Source organism: Phoxinus phoxinus (genome assembly GCF_949152265.1).
Source record: "Phoxinus phoxinus genome assembly, chromosome: 3".
In the NCBI taxonomy this organism is placed as follows: Eukaryota; Metazoa; Chordata; class Actinopteri; order Cypriniformes; family Leuciscidae; genus Phoxinus; species Phoxinus phoxinus.
Genome location: NC_136878.1, coordinates 43,596,485 through 43,610,973, shown reverse-complemented (window position 1 = coordinate 43,610,973; position 14,489 = coordinate 43,596,485). Strand labels below are relative to the sequence as shown.

At 37.0% G+C, this 14,489-nt stretch overlaps 1 long non-coding RNA gene across 1 annotated transcript; it reads left to right on the top strand.

Annotated features, from left to right (window-relative positions):
- The first annotated feature begins 13,151 nt into the window (after positions 1–13,151).
- LOC306995796 lies at positions 13,152–13,705 on the top strand. Its single transcript, XR_013796935.1, has 3 exons — positions 13,152–13,194; positions 13,404–13,495; positions 13,609–13,705. It is a non-coding gene; the product is annotated as an uncharacterized lncRNA (long non-coding RNA).
- The last annotated feature ends 784 nt before the right edge of the window (positions 13,706–14,489 follow it).

Below are 14,489 nucleotides of genomic sequence, written 5' to 3'. Positions count from 1 at the left end.
TCCGCGGTGCGTGAAGGTGTGTGTGTGTGTGTGTGTTTGTGTGTGTGTGTGTTGCCTCACAGCGCAGACTTTATATGCACAGTCCATATCAGAGCCCCTCCTGTCCAATCTCACGTGTCCAAAACCTTCACGTGTCCTTTTTGACACACTCTGTTACATTTAGAAGAAATGTGTGATTTCTGAAGAGGAGATGTACTATTGATAAATAAATTTTTTTTTTATATTTGTAAGCCTGACACAAGCTGGAGTGTAGGGATATGATTTTATGAAAGTTGTAAAATCAAAAATATTAATATTAGGGGGAAAAAACAACAATTATGTTGCTGAATGTTAAACTTGTGTATACTCAGAAGAACTAAGGTGCTACTGTATTTTCAGAAATAACTTGTGATGCCAAAAGGTTACCCTTCCAAAAAAATATATATATATATATATATATATATATATATATTATTTTTTTTACAGCAAAAAAGAAAAACTTCAGCACATATATGCAACAATTATAAACAATATTTTACACTCTAAAAAATGCTGGGTAGTTTCAACCCATGTTTGGGTCAAATACAAGCAAACCCAACCGTTGGGTTTCAAAATTGAATTAAAAAATGTAAACCAATTGTTTGGTTGGTCCATATTTGACCCAAACATGGGTTGAAAAAACCCAGCTTTTTTTTGTGTGTGTGTGTACCTATTAATTCACACAATCTAGTAATTTAGTAGAAAAATTACAGTATTATACTGGCAAATGCATCTGCTAAATTGCTGTATAATTCACAAAATACACATTTTCCTGTATTCTGTAGCTAATTCAATTTACAGTTGTCACGGTTTGGGTTTTGTTTCTTGTTCTTGTCATTGTCATGTTCCGTGTCTTGTCAGTGGTTAATCGTCTGATCATTGTTAGGTGTTCTTTGTCTTGTAATTATTCTGTGTATTTGAGCCCTCAGGTTTGCCCGTGTCTTTGTTGGATATTGAATGTTTCCAGTTGATGTTCTTGTTCTTGTTTTGTGTTTCCAGTTGCATGCCTCGTTATGCCTTTGTTTTATGTTTTATGTTTGATTTTGTTTTGGAATTAAAGTTGCATTTCGGTTCACTTCAACTTGCCTTCAGTAGTATTCATTACAGAAGTATAAGGTGACTGTAAAAATTACTCACTGTAAAAAAGAAAGTAAAAAAAAGATCAGTTAGTCATGGCAACTCTAACTCATCAAAATAACTTTTTAATGTTATAGGCACAGTGTTGGGGAAAGTTACAATATTGTGTTACTCCCTAAAAAAAGTAACTAATGGCGTAAAAGTAACTAAAGTACTTAATAACTGTACTTAAAGGAATACTTCACCTCTGTAAAGATATATGTGTATTTATAATGGGTCATTTATAGAAATGTGAAATTATTTTTGCATTTGGAAGGCTCCTGAGGCTAGACTGAGAAAAGTCAGAAAATGTATTTTTGGCTTATGGGGATGAAAGAAAACAACTAGGAGGCCACTCCCAAGCCACGCCTACCGGTGAGAGTGCAGTTAAACAACGAGGCTAGGCTACTAGTGAGTCTCCGTGACGAGTCTGCCCGGGATTTCGAGACCGCCCAAAATGTCTGGGATTCGGCTTTTGCGTTCTACAGTCGCCATTCATTATGTTTTCTGTGGCGAGCAGGACGAGGCTAGGGCCGCGGGAGAACGACGTGAGGCCGGTGGCGTGATTACTAGCCGCGTTTCCATTACAGATTTGCGCAAAACTTTTGCGATTTTTCTTCTTCTAAATATCGATTGCGAAATTACGCCGTTTCCATTGACCGATGTTTTGCGACTAAAACATAATTTTTTCCTCTCGCGATTAGTCATTTAAAAAATCATGGCAACGGAAGTTGGTAGGTTTATATATCACAGCCACCGCACTGGCCATTATTATTATTAATGGAAGGAGATGTGTGTTATCCAAGCATTAATGGTAAGGTAACTGTGAGCGGCACATATGAGGAGTTTCTGGGTGTTTCTCCCTCATTTCTGCTTCAAGCTCATGATTGTGTGATTTCTTTGAGGTTTAGAATCCAGTATTCCTGTAATTTTTTTTTCTTTTATGAATTTAATAAACAACTGTCTCATATTCTGTCCGAACACACAACGCATTCTAAGTCAGGTGACTGTAAATGTGCACAATTTCACATGACGCAAAATGACGATTTTTGCGTCATTGAGGATTTTTTCCAGACCAAAAATACATAAATCTCTCGTCTCAGGGGGATATGAGGGAGGAAAGCATGGTAATTCGAGAATACTACAGGTTTTATACTGATACAAAGCTTAATGCTAAATCCTGAAATATACCTTTAATAAATTACGTAAATAAATAAGTTCAGAATCAGAATGAGCATTTTTGGTAAACTCACGTGTCCAAACCTTATAGTTATGTACTAAAGTTATGTAATGAATTACTTTAGCATTAGGCTACCTTATGTCACCTGGGCTGGGCTTGTTTGTTCTTTTAATAACATTCTATTAATAACAAGTTATATTTTTGCACCTGTAACGGACCTTTCACACCAAAAGTGAAACGAAAAAGCCTCAGGCTGAAGGAAATGCAAATTTACGTCTGTAGTACAGTCAGTCAAATAAACCTTTCAGCTGCTGACATTCTGGATTGCAGAAGAATAGGACTTTGGTTAATAAAGTGAGATTAAATACATAACGTATATAATTATTGCAGGTTTGCATAATATTCTGAGTTTGCATTTCACTGTTTTTATTAATTTTGAGGAACACCGAATCTATCACACAATTCCTCTGGACTTACTCACGATTCCTCTCAACAGGAGATCTGTCAGTAATTAAATGGGAAAACAAAGTAACTTGTGTTATGTGAAAAAGTAACTCAGATTTTTTGTTGTACATTTAAAAGTAATGCAAGTTACTTGAGAAAAGTTATCTAATTACATAATTCAGGTTACTTGTAATGTGTTATTTTTAAGGCTGCAGTCTGTAGTTTTTCTTCTCTGTTCTAAATCTGCAATTGCAGTTATTCGTGGAATTATCAACTTTGGGTTGTGCCTCGGCTCGACACGGCACGGCGCGGATGAATCCAGTGTTTTGAAGAGTAAGTGCGGCTGTTAGTCACCGCGCCGGTGTGGATACTGGCATTCGCAATCACAGATTATACTTTTTGGAAGTATGACCAACATAATAATTTTCACTGGAAAATGTCCTCTGAACAAGTGAGTAACATCCACTGTTCTGACCAACTAAGGGGAAAAAAGCATTGCAGTAAATCGCACTGATTACATCTAACGATCGCTTATCATATCACGTCAAACCGTGCAAATTATACTTTCTTCTCAAATTGTTAATGTTAAAAACATCAGCATTGCTTGCTTGACTACATTTAATGCCCTTCCGATATTTATCCTTGTTTTTGCATGGGCCGGTTGGTGTCTCTTTTTTTCTGTAGCCACTGTCACTGGTCATTGTGTTCGAACCTTTCTGGATCTGCCATCAAATTGATAAGTTTAATTCTATCAAGTGCTTTCAGAAAAGGCTATAAATCTCCACATCCAATATCCTCACACGCAATGTAGCCTAGCCGAGACTCTTCTTTATGTGTACAGATGTGACTAGCCGAGACTCTTCTTTATGTGTACAGATGTGACTAGCCGAGACTCTTCTTTATGTGTACAGATGTGACGTAATGACGCAAAGACATGCTCGAATTTCCCGCGGAAATCCACCAGTGCCACTGGAACTAAAAACATTATTACAAGCTTACCGTTTTGAATCAAGCTAAGGCAAGCAGATAGTTTTGATCACTGGTTATGTAGGCCTACTTGTCATTTTTAACCTAAAAAAAAGTTACGGACGGGAGCTTGAAGCCTGTTTAACATAATTTAAGTTGAAATGAATTTGTACAACCAAGTTAATTCTACTTATTTATTACATTGTAAGAGAAAACGGCACGACCAAATGTTTAAGGTTCACCTCATCTTCTAACATCCCAGACATCAATCTAATTTTTGATTGCAAAGTAAATGTACGGTCCTTGATAACAACAAAGACCCATAAATATTTAACATTGAAGACATTGCGTCATCGTCTACCTTAAAGCTAGCCTCGCAAGCCAGACCCACATCAAGATGTTAGGTCTGGGAACTCACTATTGGGATGGCTCAATCCGAAGGGCGAGATAAACGGTTGTCTTTCAAATTCCCTCTGCACGCAATAGGATAGCGCTACAACCAACCTGGGCCCGGTTCCCCAAAACGTTCTTATCTCTAAGTAGTTATTAACCTATTCCTTAACCTCTCTCTTAATGTTATGGCACGATTCCCGACACGTTCGTACACTAAGTATATCTTCTGTAAGTCACACTTTCGTAAGGTTGGTCTGGACCATTCGTAAGCTCTCTCTTAGCGTTGTTTGAGCTCAAGACGCTAGTCGCCGCCACTGTGCAGCAGTCTTTAGAAATCAGCGCAGCGCAGTACAAGTCAAACTATGGTATGTTGCTCAACAATGATTTTATGGACATTTTAAGACTAATAATAAAATATGTTTGCAATGGATACAGGCCTATTTATGAAGTTGACTTTATTTGGTATCAGAACTAATATGGTGGTAATTAGGCTATTTCGTAATGTCATTAAAGCGTTTAAATTAGCAATCACTTTTGATAATTAAAATCTGGCAAACAATTTGGCTCTAAATGGCTAAGATCTATAAATGGGTAAGCATGGTGGTGTCCAGTAAGCGATCAACTATGGCAGCGATCCAACGTGTCCTTGTATTGAATCAAATGTTTTATTGAAAACATTAACCAATGGCAATCAATACCGCATTAAACAGAAGTAACTGCAGCTGCTTGCCAATCAATTCTGATTGTAAAGTACCTTACCATTAATATAAAAGTGTATTACATTATTTTTAGAAGTCGTTAAACCCATGAAGCGGCACAAGTGGCTACAACAGGAGTTCCCACGGGACTTCAGCGCGAGACTACAGCTAGCCGTCTAAAACACTATTTAGGTGAATTTAAACAATGACTAAGTTGCTAAACGCATCTTGTTGTCATGTAAGGACCCTGTTCATGTTGGACAGACCTTTTAATTGCATTTTGTGTCTGTTAAGAGGCACAAAAACACTCTTTATGAATATGCCCCCATAACTGCCGTTTTAGCTGAGTGGGAGCTCTGGGCATTAGCGGTAGCAGCTCCGTGTTGCAAGCACCAATCCGTTTTTTTTCTTTTCTATAGACATTACTCACAAAGGTATAACGATCAAGATTAACTTAAAAATTGCCCGGAGTTCTCCTTTAAGGTGCTGTACGGTTTCTTCCAAAATGTTGCCATCAATTTCTTCGAAATCAGACATAGTAACTACTTTCTCAGGTTGTGATCTGATCTGTCTGACCCCAGTGCAACTCGAAGATGTGCTGATCCCCTTTCTGATATTATTGATTTTCTCAGAGAAGAAAGAAGCAAACTCACTGCACTTGCTGTCTGAGAGCATTTCACTGGGAATCTGGCTTGGGGGGTTTGTTAGTCTCTCAACAGTAGCAAAAAGAGTGCGTGTGTTGTTTAAGTTGCTGTTTATAATATTCGAGAAGAAAGTCTGTCTAGCTTTGCCTAGTTCCATATTAAAAGCATGGATGCTGTCTTTGTAGATTGTTATAATGGACTACAAGTTTTGTCTTCCGCCACATGTGCTCTGCTTTTCTGCATTGTCTTTTCATAATTTGCACTGCTGTTGAGTTTCTCGGATCAGTGCCGATGGCTGTCGTGTCGATGAGGCCTTCACAGAGCTGATGAGGCTGGCACTTCAGGATGCATTGGGATGGGTCCAGGCACAGATCCACCATAGGGGAGAGACTAGTTGACACTTCAGGACTGAGTTGTCGTCGTGTCCAGGTGCTGGTACTTCCTCAGATCTGGATACAGCCAGGTAAACCTCGGGATAGACAGAGAGACTAATATTAGCGTAGACATCATCTTTCTTATTGATGTACCAAGTACATCAGGATTTATGGGAAGTGTTCCCGGTTCCGGCTGATCTAAACTATGCAGTCTAACATTGAATTATAGAAGTCTATAATGTGTAATGTGTATGCTAGGCCAAAGAGATGTGTTTTTAGTCTAGATTTGAACTGACAGAGTGTGTCTGCTTCCCAGACAATGTTAGGAAGACTGTTCCCAAGTTTTGGTGCTAAATAGGAAAAGGATCTACCGCCAGCAGTCGATTTTGATATTCTAGGTATTACCGGTATCAACTGGCCGGAATTTTGAGATCACAATAGACGTGAAGGACTATAATGTGTTAAGAGCTCGCTCAAGTACTGGGGAGCTATACCATTTAGTACTTTGTAAGTAATCAGCAATATTCTAAAATGTATACGATTTTTAATAGGGAGCCAATGTAGTGTTGACAGAACCAGGCTTGAAAGTCAGGCACGTGGCTTTCAAACGAAAGATTGGTATCAAAGAGCACACCCAGGTTCCTAACCGACGACAAAGACTTGACAGAGAACCCAGAACCTCTACCACTTCTACCACTAACCCACAAGTTCTACCACTGGACCATTAAGGTACACGTTAAATAGGCGCCGCGGATTTATGTCTTTATTCATACAATAATTCTTGGCACTGACAACATGTATTACATCTCATTAAACGACAAATTAAACCCCATGTAGCCTATTATTTAAATCGATTGTTGGACATAAGGTTATTGTATCTGATTTAGCATTGTATTACCAACCCCTACCTGTCCCACCCACTTTTTAAAACAAAGTTACGCCACTGGACACTCTTAATTTGTACACCATGCAGCCGTAGGTGTTTAGTCATATTTGTAGTGCATCCTCCCGTGCAAGAAATAAGATTATCACATGTGTTGCACTGTGCCGACCCAGGCTTTTTTAAGGTGAAATAAAGAGCGCCGCTTACCGTGCTCCATGGCTGCAACAGAACAAGCGGGCGCGGCAAGCACTTTCGGAAATCCGGTGGCCACTATGGAAACCAAAACTTGCGCGGAATATTATTTTGCGGACACCACTTGGACAACCAGCCATTGAGTGATGACAATCTGCTAACTATCTCATTACTCCTGAGAACAGGAAGGGGGCCAGAGCAAATTACAGTGCCTGACATCGTACCTGTGAGTTCACACACCTCTTTAACGTTAATTTTAGTGATCTCCGACTGGCGAAGTCGAACATCATTAGTGCCGACGTAAATAATAATCTTAGAGAATATATGATTAGCATTAGCCAGCACTTTTAAATTTGCTTTGATGTCAGGTGCTCTGGCTCCCAGCAAACATGTGACTATGGTGGCTGGTGTATCTATTTTCACGTTCCGTGTAATACACGTTTTACACTGCACGTTTTCTTTGTCTCCCTAATCAAACACACATGATTCAACTCATCAGCTCATTATCACATGTCTGTAAAATTATCAAACTATAAAACTTAAACTTTTTTATTTATTTTTTAAATGAGCGATCGTTTCGCTAGATAAGACCATTATTCATCGTCTGGTGTCGTTTAAAGCCCTTTGAAGCTGCACTGAAACTGTCATTTGGACCTTGAACCATTTGGTCCCCAGTGACGTCCATTATATGGAGAAATGTTTTCATCAAAAACCTTAATTTCTTTTCGACTGAAGAAAGAAAGACATGGACATCTTGGATGACATGGGGTGAGTAAATTATCAGCAAAAGTTTTTTTTAAAGTGAACTAATCCTTTAACTTAATGCCACGAGATTGAAAACTTCTCACTTGAATATATTTGAGATTTGATAAGAATTTTAATTTAACTGTTGCATGTTGTTTGTAATATATCCTGCAGTTAATCTTGTATTTATTTATTTTTTTATTCATCTGGTAACACTTTACAATAAGGTTCCAACTTTTAACTTTTATTTTGTAAACAGAGACAATCATGTTCCCTTCTATGTGATCACTTGTTCTCGGTACTCTGGGAACACTGGGTTTCTGTTAATGGTCAAGTTTAGTTTAATCAAGCCAAGTCTTTGTTTATTTTTGTATTTGTTCAAGTTTTGTTAATAAAATCTGCACTTGGGTTCTCGCTACACTCGCATCAGTGGACTCTTATTACAGAAAGCTAGACCTACATAATGAACCCAGCAGTTTGTCTCCTCCGTCTGCACCAAGGGAATCATCCCCTTTGACTATGTCAAGGACTTTTGTGAGCTTTGTTATAAGGTGGACTTAAATGATGTTACCCTCAAAGGCATTTTTCGCAATGGACTTGATCAACCCTGGAATTACTTGACTTTATTTTGCATAATTTTCTCACCTGGGCTGAACTTGCTTATTTGTTTTATTTAATGCTACAATATGTTTTTTTTTAAATCGCCACTAGGGGTCGCTAACCTCTTAAAATAACAAAGGCGTAGGTTTATGACGCAGTGACAAGCTGAATGATGGAACTTGCTGTCAAGCTGATGGATCTAATAATGTTTATTGTTGAGTGAAAACATTCATGTTTTTTAAAGGGGGTGGTAAAGTATGATTTCACTTTTCTAACTTTAGTTAGTGTGTAATGTTGCTGTTTGATTATAAACAACATCTGCAAAGTTACAACGCTCAAAGTTCAAAGCAAAGGAAGATTTGCTTTTAAAGAAAAGGACTACAACAAACGGCTGGTAGGAACTACACGACATTCCTCCCGGGTTAGTGACATCACCAACCCTAAGATGTACATAAGCCCCGCCCCCAGAACACGCAGTCCATGTTGAGAAGAGGAAGAGTTGTTGTAGTCGAGCACATTTGTGAGTCAGCTCAAACTTTAGCATCCATCTTTTCACATGCAATAGAAAGTCACTCAGTGTGCATCTCACAACAGTTCCTATACGAGCGATTTATAGATTAGCATGACAGAATATCCTAATTGAAGATAGTTAACTCCACATCAGCAACATAAATTCATCAACTAACCATTCAGAGACGTCCTGTTGCTTCTACATGTTGTCACTTCTTCTTGAGTCTCTCCATCTTTGTCTGACTCCATTTTAACATTAAAGACAGAACAGTTTCTGTCGTTTTAGTGTGTCTGCATGAGGTAATTGGAGCTGCTAACACACACTAGCTCTTGAAACCCCGCCCTCTGCAGCAGCTCATTTGCATTTAAAGGGCCAGGCACAAAACGGTGCGTTTTTGCAAACCCTCAAAAAGTGACGACTTTAACATGCTATATAAAAATATCGGTAACACTTTACAATAAGGGTGCACTAATAAGCATTAATTCATGCTTAACTAAGGCACAGATAATACTGAATTAATGTATTACTAATGATTATCTAAGCTATTCATTAATGATTGCCTTATTAGCAACTAATGAAGAGTCTGTCTGGTTCATATATTAGTTCATATATGAATTGTTATTAATTAAATATGTAATTGTGGATTAATTCCATAATCACTTATTTTATTAACTAATTATGTTAATTACCACAATGAGCCTAATATGCATTAATACAGTATTAATTACAGCATTAGTAGTGTGTCAATTACTACAATTACTGGATGATGAGTTAATAATGATGTGCCTCAACAAGTAAAGTCACAACATAATGATTGTTAGCTAATGATTAATTAATCATTAATGACCATCACTAGAGTTTATAAAAGCTGTCTATTAAACACTGGTTTCCAAAAACATTGTAGTAATTGACACACTACTAATGCTGTAACTAATAATGTATTAATGCATATTAGTTTACCTGTATTATCTGGAAGTTGAAATATAAGGCTTTGGCTCATTGTGGTAATTAACAAATTAATTAACACTATTAGTTAATAAAATAAGGTAGTATGGAATTAATACACACTTACATATTTAATTAATAACAATTAATTTATGAACTAATATATTAACCAGACAGACTCTTCATTAGTTGCTAATAATGAGGCAATCCTTAATGAATAGCTTAGATAACCATTAGTAATACATTAATTCAGCTGTGCATTAGTTAAGCATGAATTAATGCTTATTAGTGCACCCTTATTGTAAAGTGTTACCAAAATATCTGTGGGGTATTTTGTGCTAAAACTTCACACACACACTCTGGGGACATCAGAGATTTATTTTACAACTTGTGAAAATGGCATTTTACCACCTCTTTAACATGACTGTGGTATGAAGCAGGGCGCGATTGCTAATAAGAGACAGCTATCAGCGCCACACACGAGTCCCGCGGATATAAAAGAATAAGGAGATTTAATTCTACCCGCAAGTGCTGATTTACTACTCACACAGTGTGATAGCGTAACGTTAGACCAGTGAAACAGCGCTGCGTTACCTCACAAATTTAATTCGTCAAATAAACTGACAGCATTTGAGTGTGTTGAAAGTTATAATGTTATTTCGTTTGCTATATGAATCTAGCAGTAAGCTATCAACATTAAAATAACATACTGATCATATTCTAACATTTCATCATGTTGACATAACAACAGCTCTGTCAAGTCCAAGTTCGTCACGGACGTGTCACGTGGAGCTCTCGGCATCTCGAAAACGCCACGCCAATATTTATCCTCATTTTAGTTCAAAAGAAAAGTCACATTAGGTTTTAGGTTTTGTTCATGTTCATGCTTGGGTGTCTTTTATTTTGTAAACAGGCGTAGTCATGTTTGCTTTTGTACTCCTAGTACTAGTACTCCTTGTGCTCATGTTTGATGTTTCTGTTCATGGTCAAGTTTAGTATATATTTGTATTTATTTTGTTCAAGTTTTGTTACTTGGGTTTTCACTACACTTATTAAAATGTATTAATCATAATTCAAATTAATTTCAACATAACTAATTATTCAAATCAAAAGTTGTTATTAATATTATTTAATGGACCTTAGATAACATGAACTAACAATGAACAGTTGTGTGTTTATTAAATAGCCTTAATAAAGATTTATAAATGCTGTAAATGCATTGGTCATTGTTTTTTTAAAAGGTCATAGTTCACCCAAAAATGAAAATTCTGTCATTATTTGCTCAACCTCAAGTTGTTCCAAACCTGTATGCATTTCTTTATTCTGATGAACACAAAATATATTTTGAAGAATGTCAGTAACCTAACAGTTGATGGGCTATTGTTTTTTTTAAAAATATTATGCAAGTTAATGCGGCCCATCTTCTTTTGTGTTCAGTAGAAGAAAGACATTTTATAATTTTGTATAATTTATAAAATAATTTTTATTACAAAATTTACAGATTTAATTCAATATTACTAAATGTTAATTAAAAGGAAAATTATTTAATATGTTTGACTTTTTTCCAGAGGTACTGTGGATCGCGCTCCTTCATCAACCACATTTCTTTAATAAGAAATCACTAGTCAACTACTTGTCAGAAATTTCAAAAGCGTATATCCCATTATAGTCAGTGATAATTAATAATAATAATGCGTTACATATAGTGCTTTTCTTGGTACTCAAAGTGCTTCACATATGGAAGGGGGAATCTCCTCAACCACCACCAATGTGCAGCATCACCTGATGATGCGACGGCAGCCATTTTGTGCCAGAACGCCCACCACACACCAGCTTACTGGTGGAGAGGAGACAGTGATGAAGACAATCAGTAGGCTATATGGGGATGATTAGGAGGCCATGATGGACAGAGGCCAAGTTTGGCCAGGATGCCGGGTTTAAACCCCTACTCTTTTTCCGAAGGACATCCTGGGATTTTTAATGACCACAGAGATTCAGGACCTCGGTTTAACGTCTCACACGAAGGATGTATACACAGCTGTGCCCAATCCTGTTCCCGGAGATCTTACTTCCTGCAAAGTTCAGCTCCGACTCTTTTCAAACACGACTGAAGCTGATTGAGATCTTCAGGAGCACTTGATAATTACAGACGTGTGTTGGATCTGAACTCTGCAGGAAGGTAGATCTCCAGGAACAGGATTGGGCAGCGCTGCACTACACTACACAAGGCCAAAACAACATCGCACACACAGATGTGGCATGAGTGAATGAATCAATGGCTGAACGAATCAGTTGAGTTAATGAGTCAATGATTCACTCATAATGACTCGCTCATAATGACTTGTCGCCACATACTGACGTAACAATGCAGAAAGGAAAATCTTGCACCAGTCAGGAGAACATTGTCAATAAGAGAGCAAGAAATACTTGTCATATCTTTAACTAATATAATTTATATTATCATATTAATTAATCAATGGTTTATAGACTCTGGTATGTTTTTTTGTTTTGTATTTTTAATGTATTAATATGTAAATTATGTATATTGTATTGGCCTACTACAAAATTTCATTGGTTAATAAAAAAATCTGACAGTCTGTATATTATATTATATGATATGATATGATATTATATTATATTATATTCTTATAGGCTAAATGTTGAACTCATTACAACAATAAAAAAGAAAAAACTACTGAAAAAAAATCTTCATGACCTAAGAAGTGCAATTCCATTTCATGTATTTGTGCAATACAATTTATATATATTTTTAATATGTTATCTAACATTTTTTAAATATGTCATCTTATTATATTTTACAAATATAGCACATTAAAATTATATTGAAACACATTTTTATGTAATGTTTAAAAATATTTGTACAAATATTATTCAAGCTATCATAATGTAGATCAATTCAAACATAGCCTATTGGTATACATCAGGCCTTTATTTGCTGCACCAACAAAAGTTCATAAAAAAAGGGGATTTCTAATAAATATTAAATTGTGTGAATATTGAGTTGTGTTGCATTTTAGAGCCCATTTCAATAAGCGGGTGACAGAGACCTCTGGTGGTGAGATGAACGCACTGCACTGGATGTCATAAACCCATTTCACCTTAAATAATATGACAAAATATATGTCCCACTTTACCTGCCATTAGTTGTTAGAAAAGTAACAAGTAGCCTAACGTTTAAAATGAAAGCTCCTTTTACCAAATAAGAGATTAATCATGTAAAGCTAGCCTACTATAATAATTATGACCAAAAGGTGTTATAAAATGATAAAAATCTGTTATTTTTTATATTGTTTTGAAAGTGTTGTAGTTCAGTTTGCAATAATTCCCAATGTCTAAATTGATGTCCTTTGAAAATCATTATCTTAAAATTTCTGAACTTATAAATGCGACCTCGATGAGCGCGAAACTCAATCAATCTCGCGCTACACGATTGACATCATCATGGCGTCTTGCGCTGTACAGCTGGTGAGCATAACGTCTCCGAAATGTAACTGAAGTACTCATTTAGCTGTGTACGCGTTTTATAATCTTATAACTTTTGTTGTTTTGCCTGTTATAACCTTTAAATATTTTTTTTCATTTACTGAAGCGATTTCACGCCGCAAGTTACGTCGTCAACCGTAATGATGTGTTTGTGCAACCACGACAATCATTTATTTTTTACATTTTACCAGATTGACAAAGTGACGAGGAGGAAGGTGGAGAAAAAGAAATTTGAAACAAACATTTTGAAGGATCCTTGTATAAAGCACCCTTTACAAAACAGGTGTGTTCAGGGAAACTCTGTTGAGACTTGGGCGTTCCTTCATTCTCGCCATGTCTGATTAACTTACTCTTCTCTTGTTCCTTAATGTTGTACCGTTCTTGTACTGTGTGTAGATGGGGTCTTTGGTTCTACAAGCACGATAAGAGCAAAATGTGGCAAGACAATCTAAGGCTCATCACCAGGTTCGACACAGTTGAGGACTTTTGGGCGTAAGTTCACGGTCACGTGTTTGCAATTAGACCACAAAAAAACACAAAGTTGTCAATTTGCTTCGAGAAAACGGATTTTCAAACTTTTTTGAGTTGTAGCCTAAATGAAAAACACAAAAGGGTATATATGAAGAGCATTTATTTAAAGGCTCATTTGCATATTTTCTGTTCATTTAACATTGCTTGTCTTTACATTTACATTTTATGTAAAAAATGACCGGAAAGAAGGGTAAAATACGGCACTTTCCCGGCCAAAGCGGGATACTTGGTTTAGCTGACGGACCAGCAGTTTCTTTCAGTTTCAGTCCCTCTGTGTTCAGAATGTAATTCACGAATGTAATGGTAGCGAATGTCAATGTGCTGGGTTCTTGAATGATCAACTGGATTCTTTGCAATTGCAATGGCTCCTTGGTTGTCTTCCAGAATCACCACATGAGTAGCATCCATTCCAAGATCACTCAGAAGTCGTCTAAGCGAGGTACATTCCTGAGCTGCTTGGCTAAGTGCAACATACTCAGCCTCCGCTGTAGAAAGAGCAACAGTTGACTGTTTCTTGCTGAGCCAACTCACCGCTCCTCCACCCAGTAAAAACACATTTCCGGTTGTAGAGCGATGATCGTCCTGGGCCGGGTTTCCCGAAAACGATGTATTTTAGCTCTTAAGAGCGCTCTCTACGCGCAAGGTTATGAACGCTCGCGGCAATTCCACGCACGTTTCCCAAAAATGCACTTAACATGAACGCGCGAGAACGCGTTTTACGTGCTACTTAAGAGTCTCTGTCCATT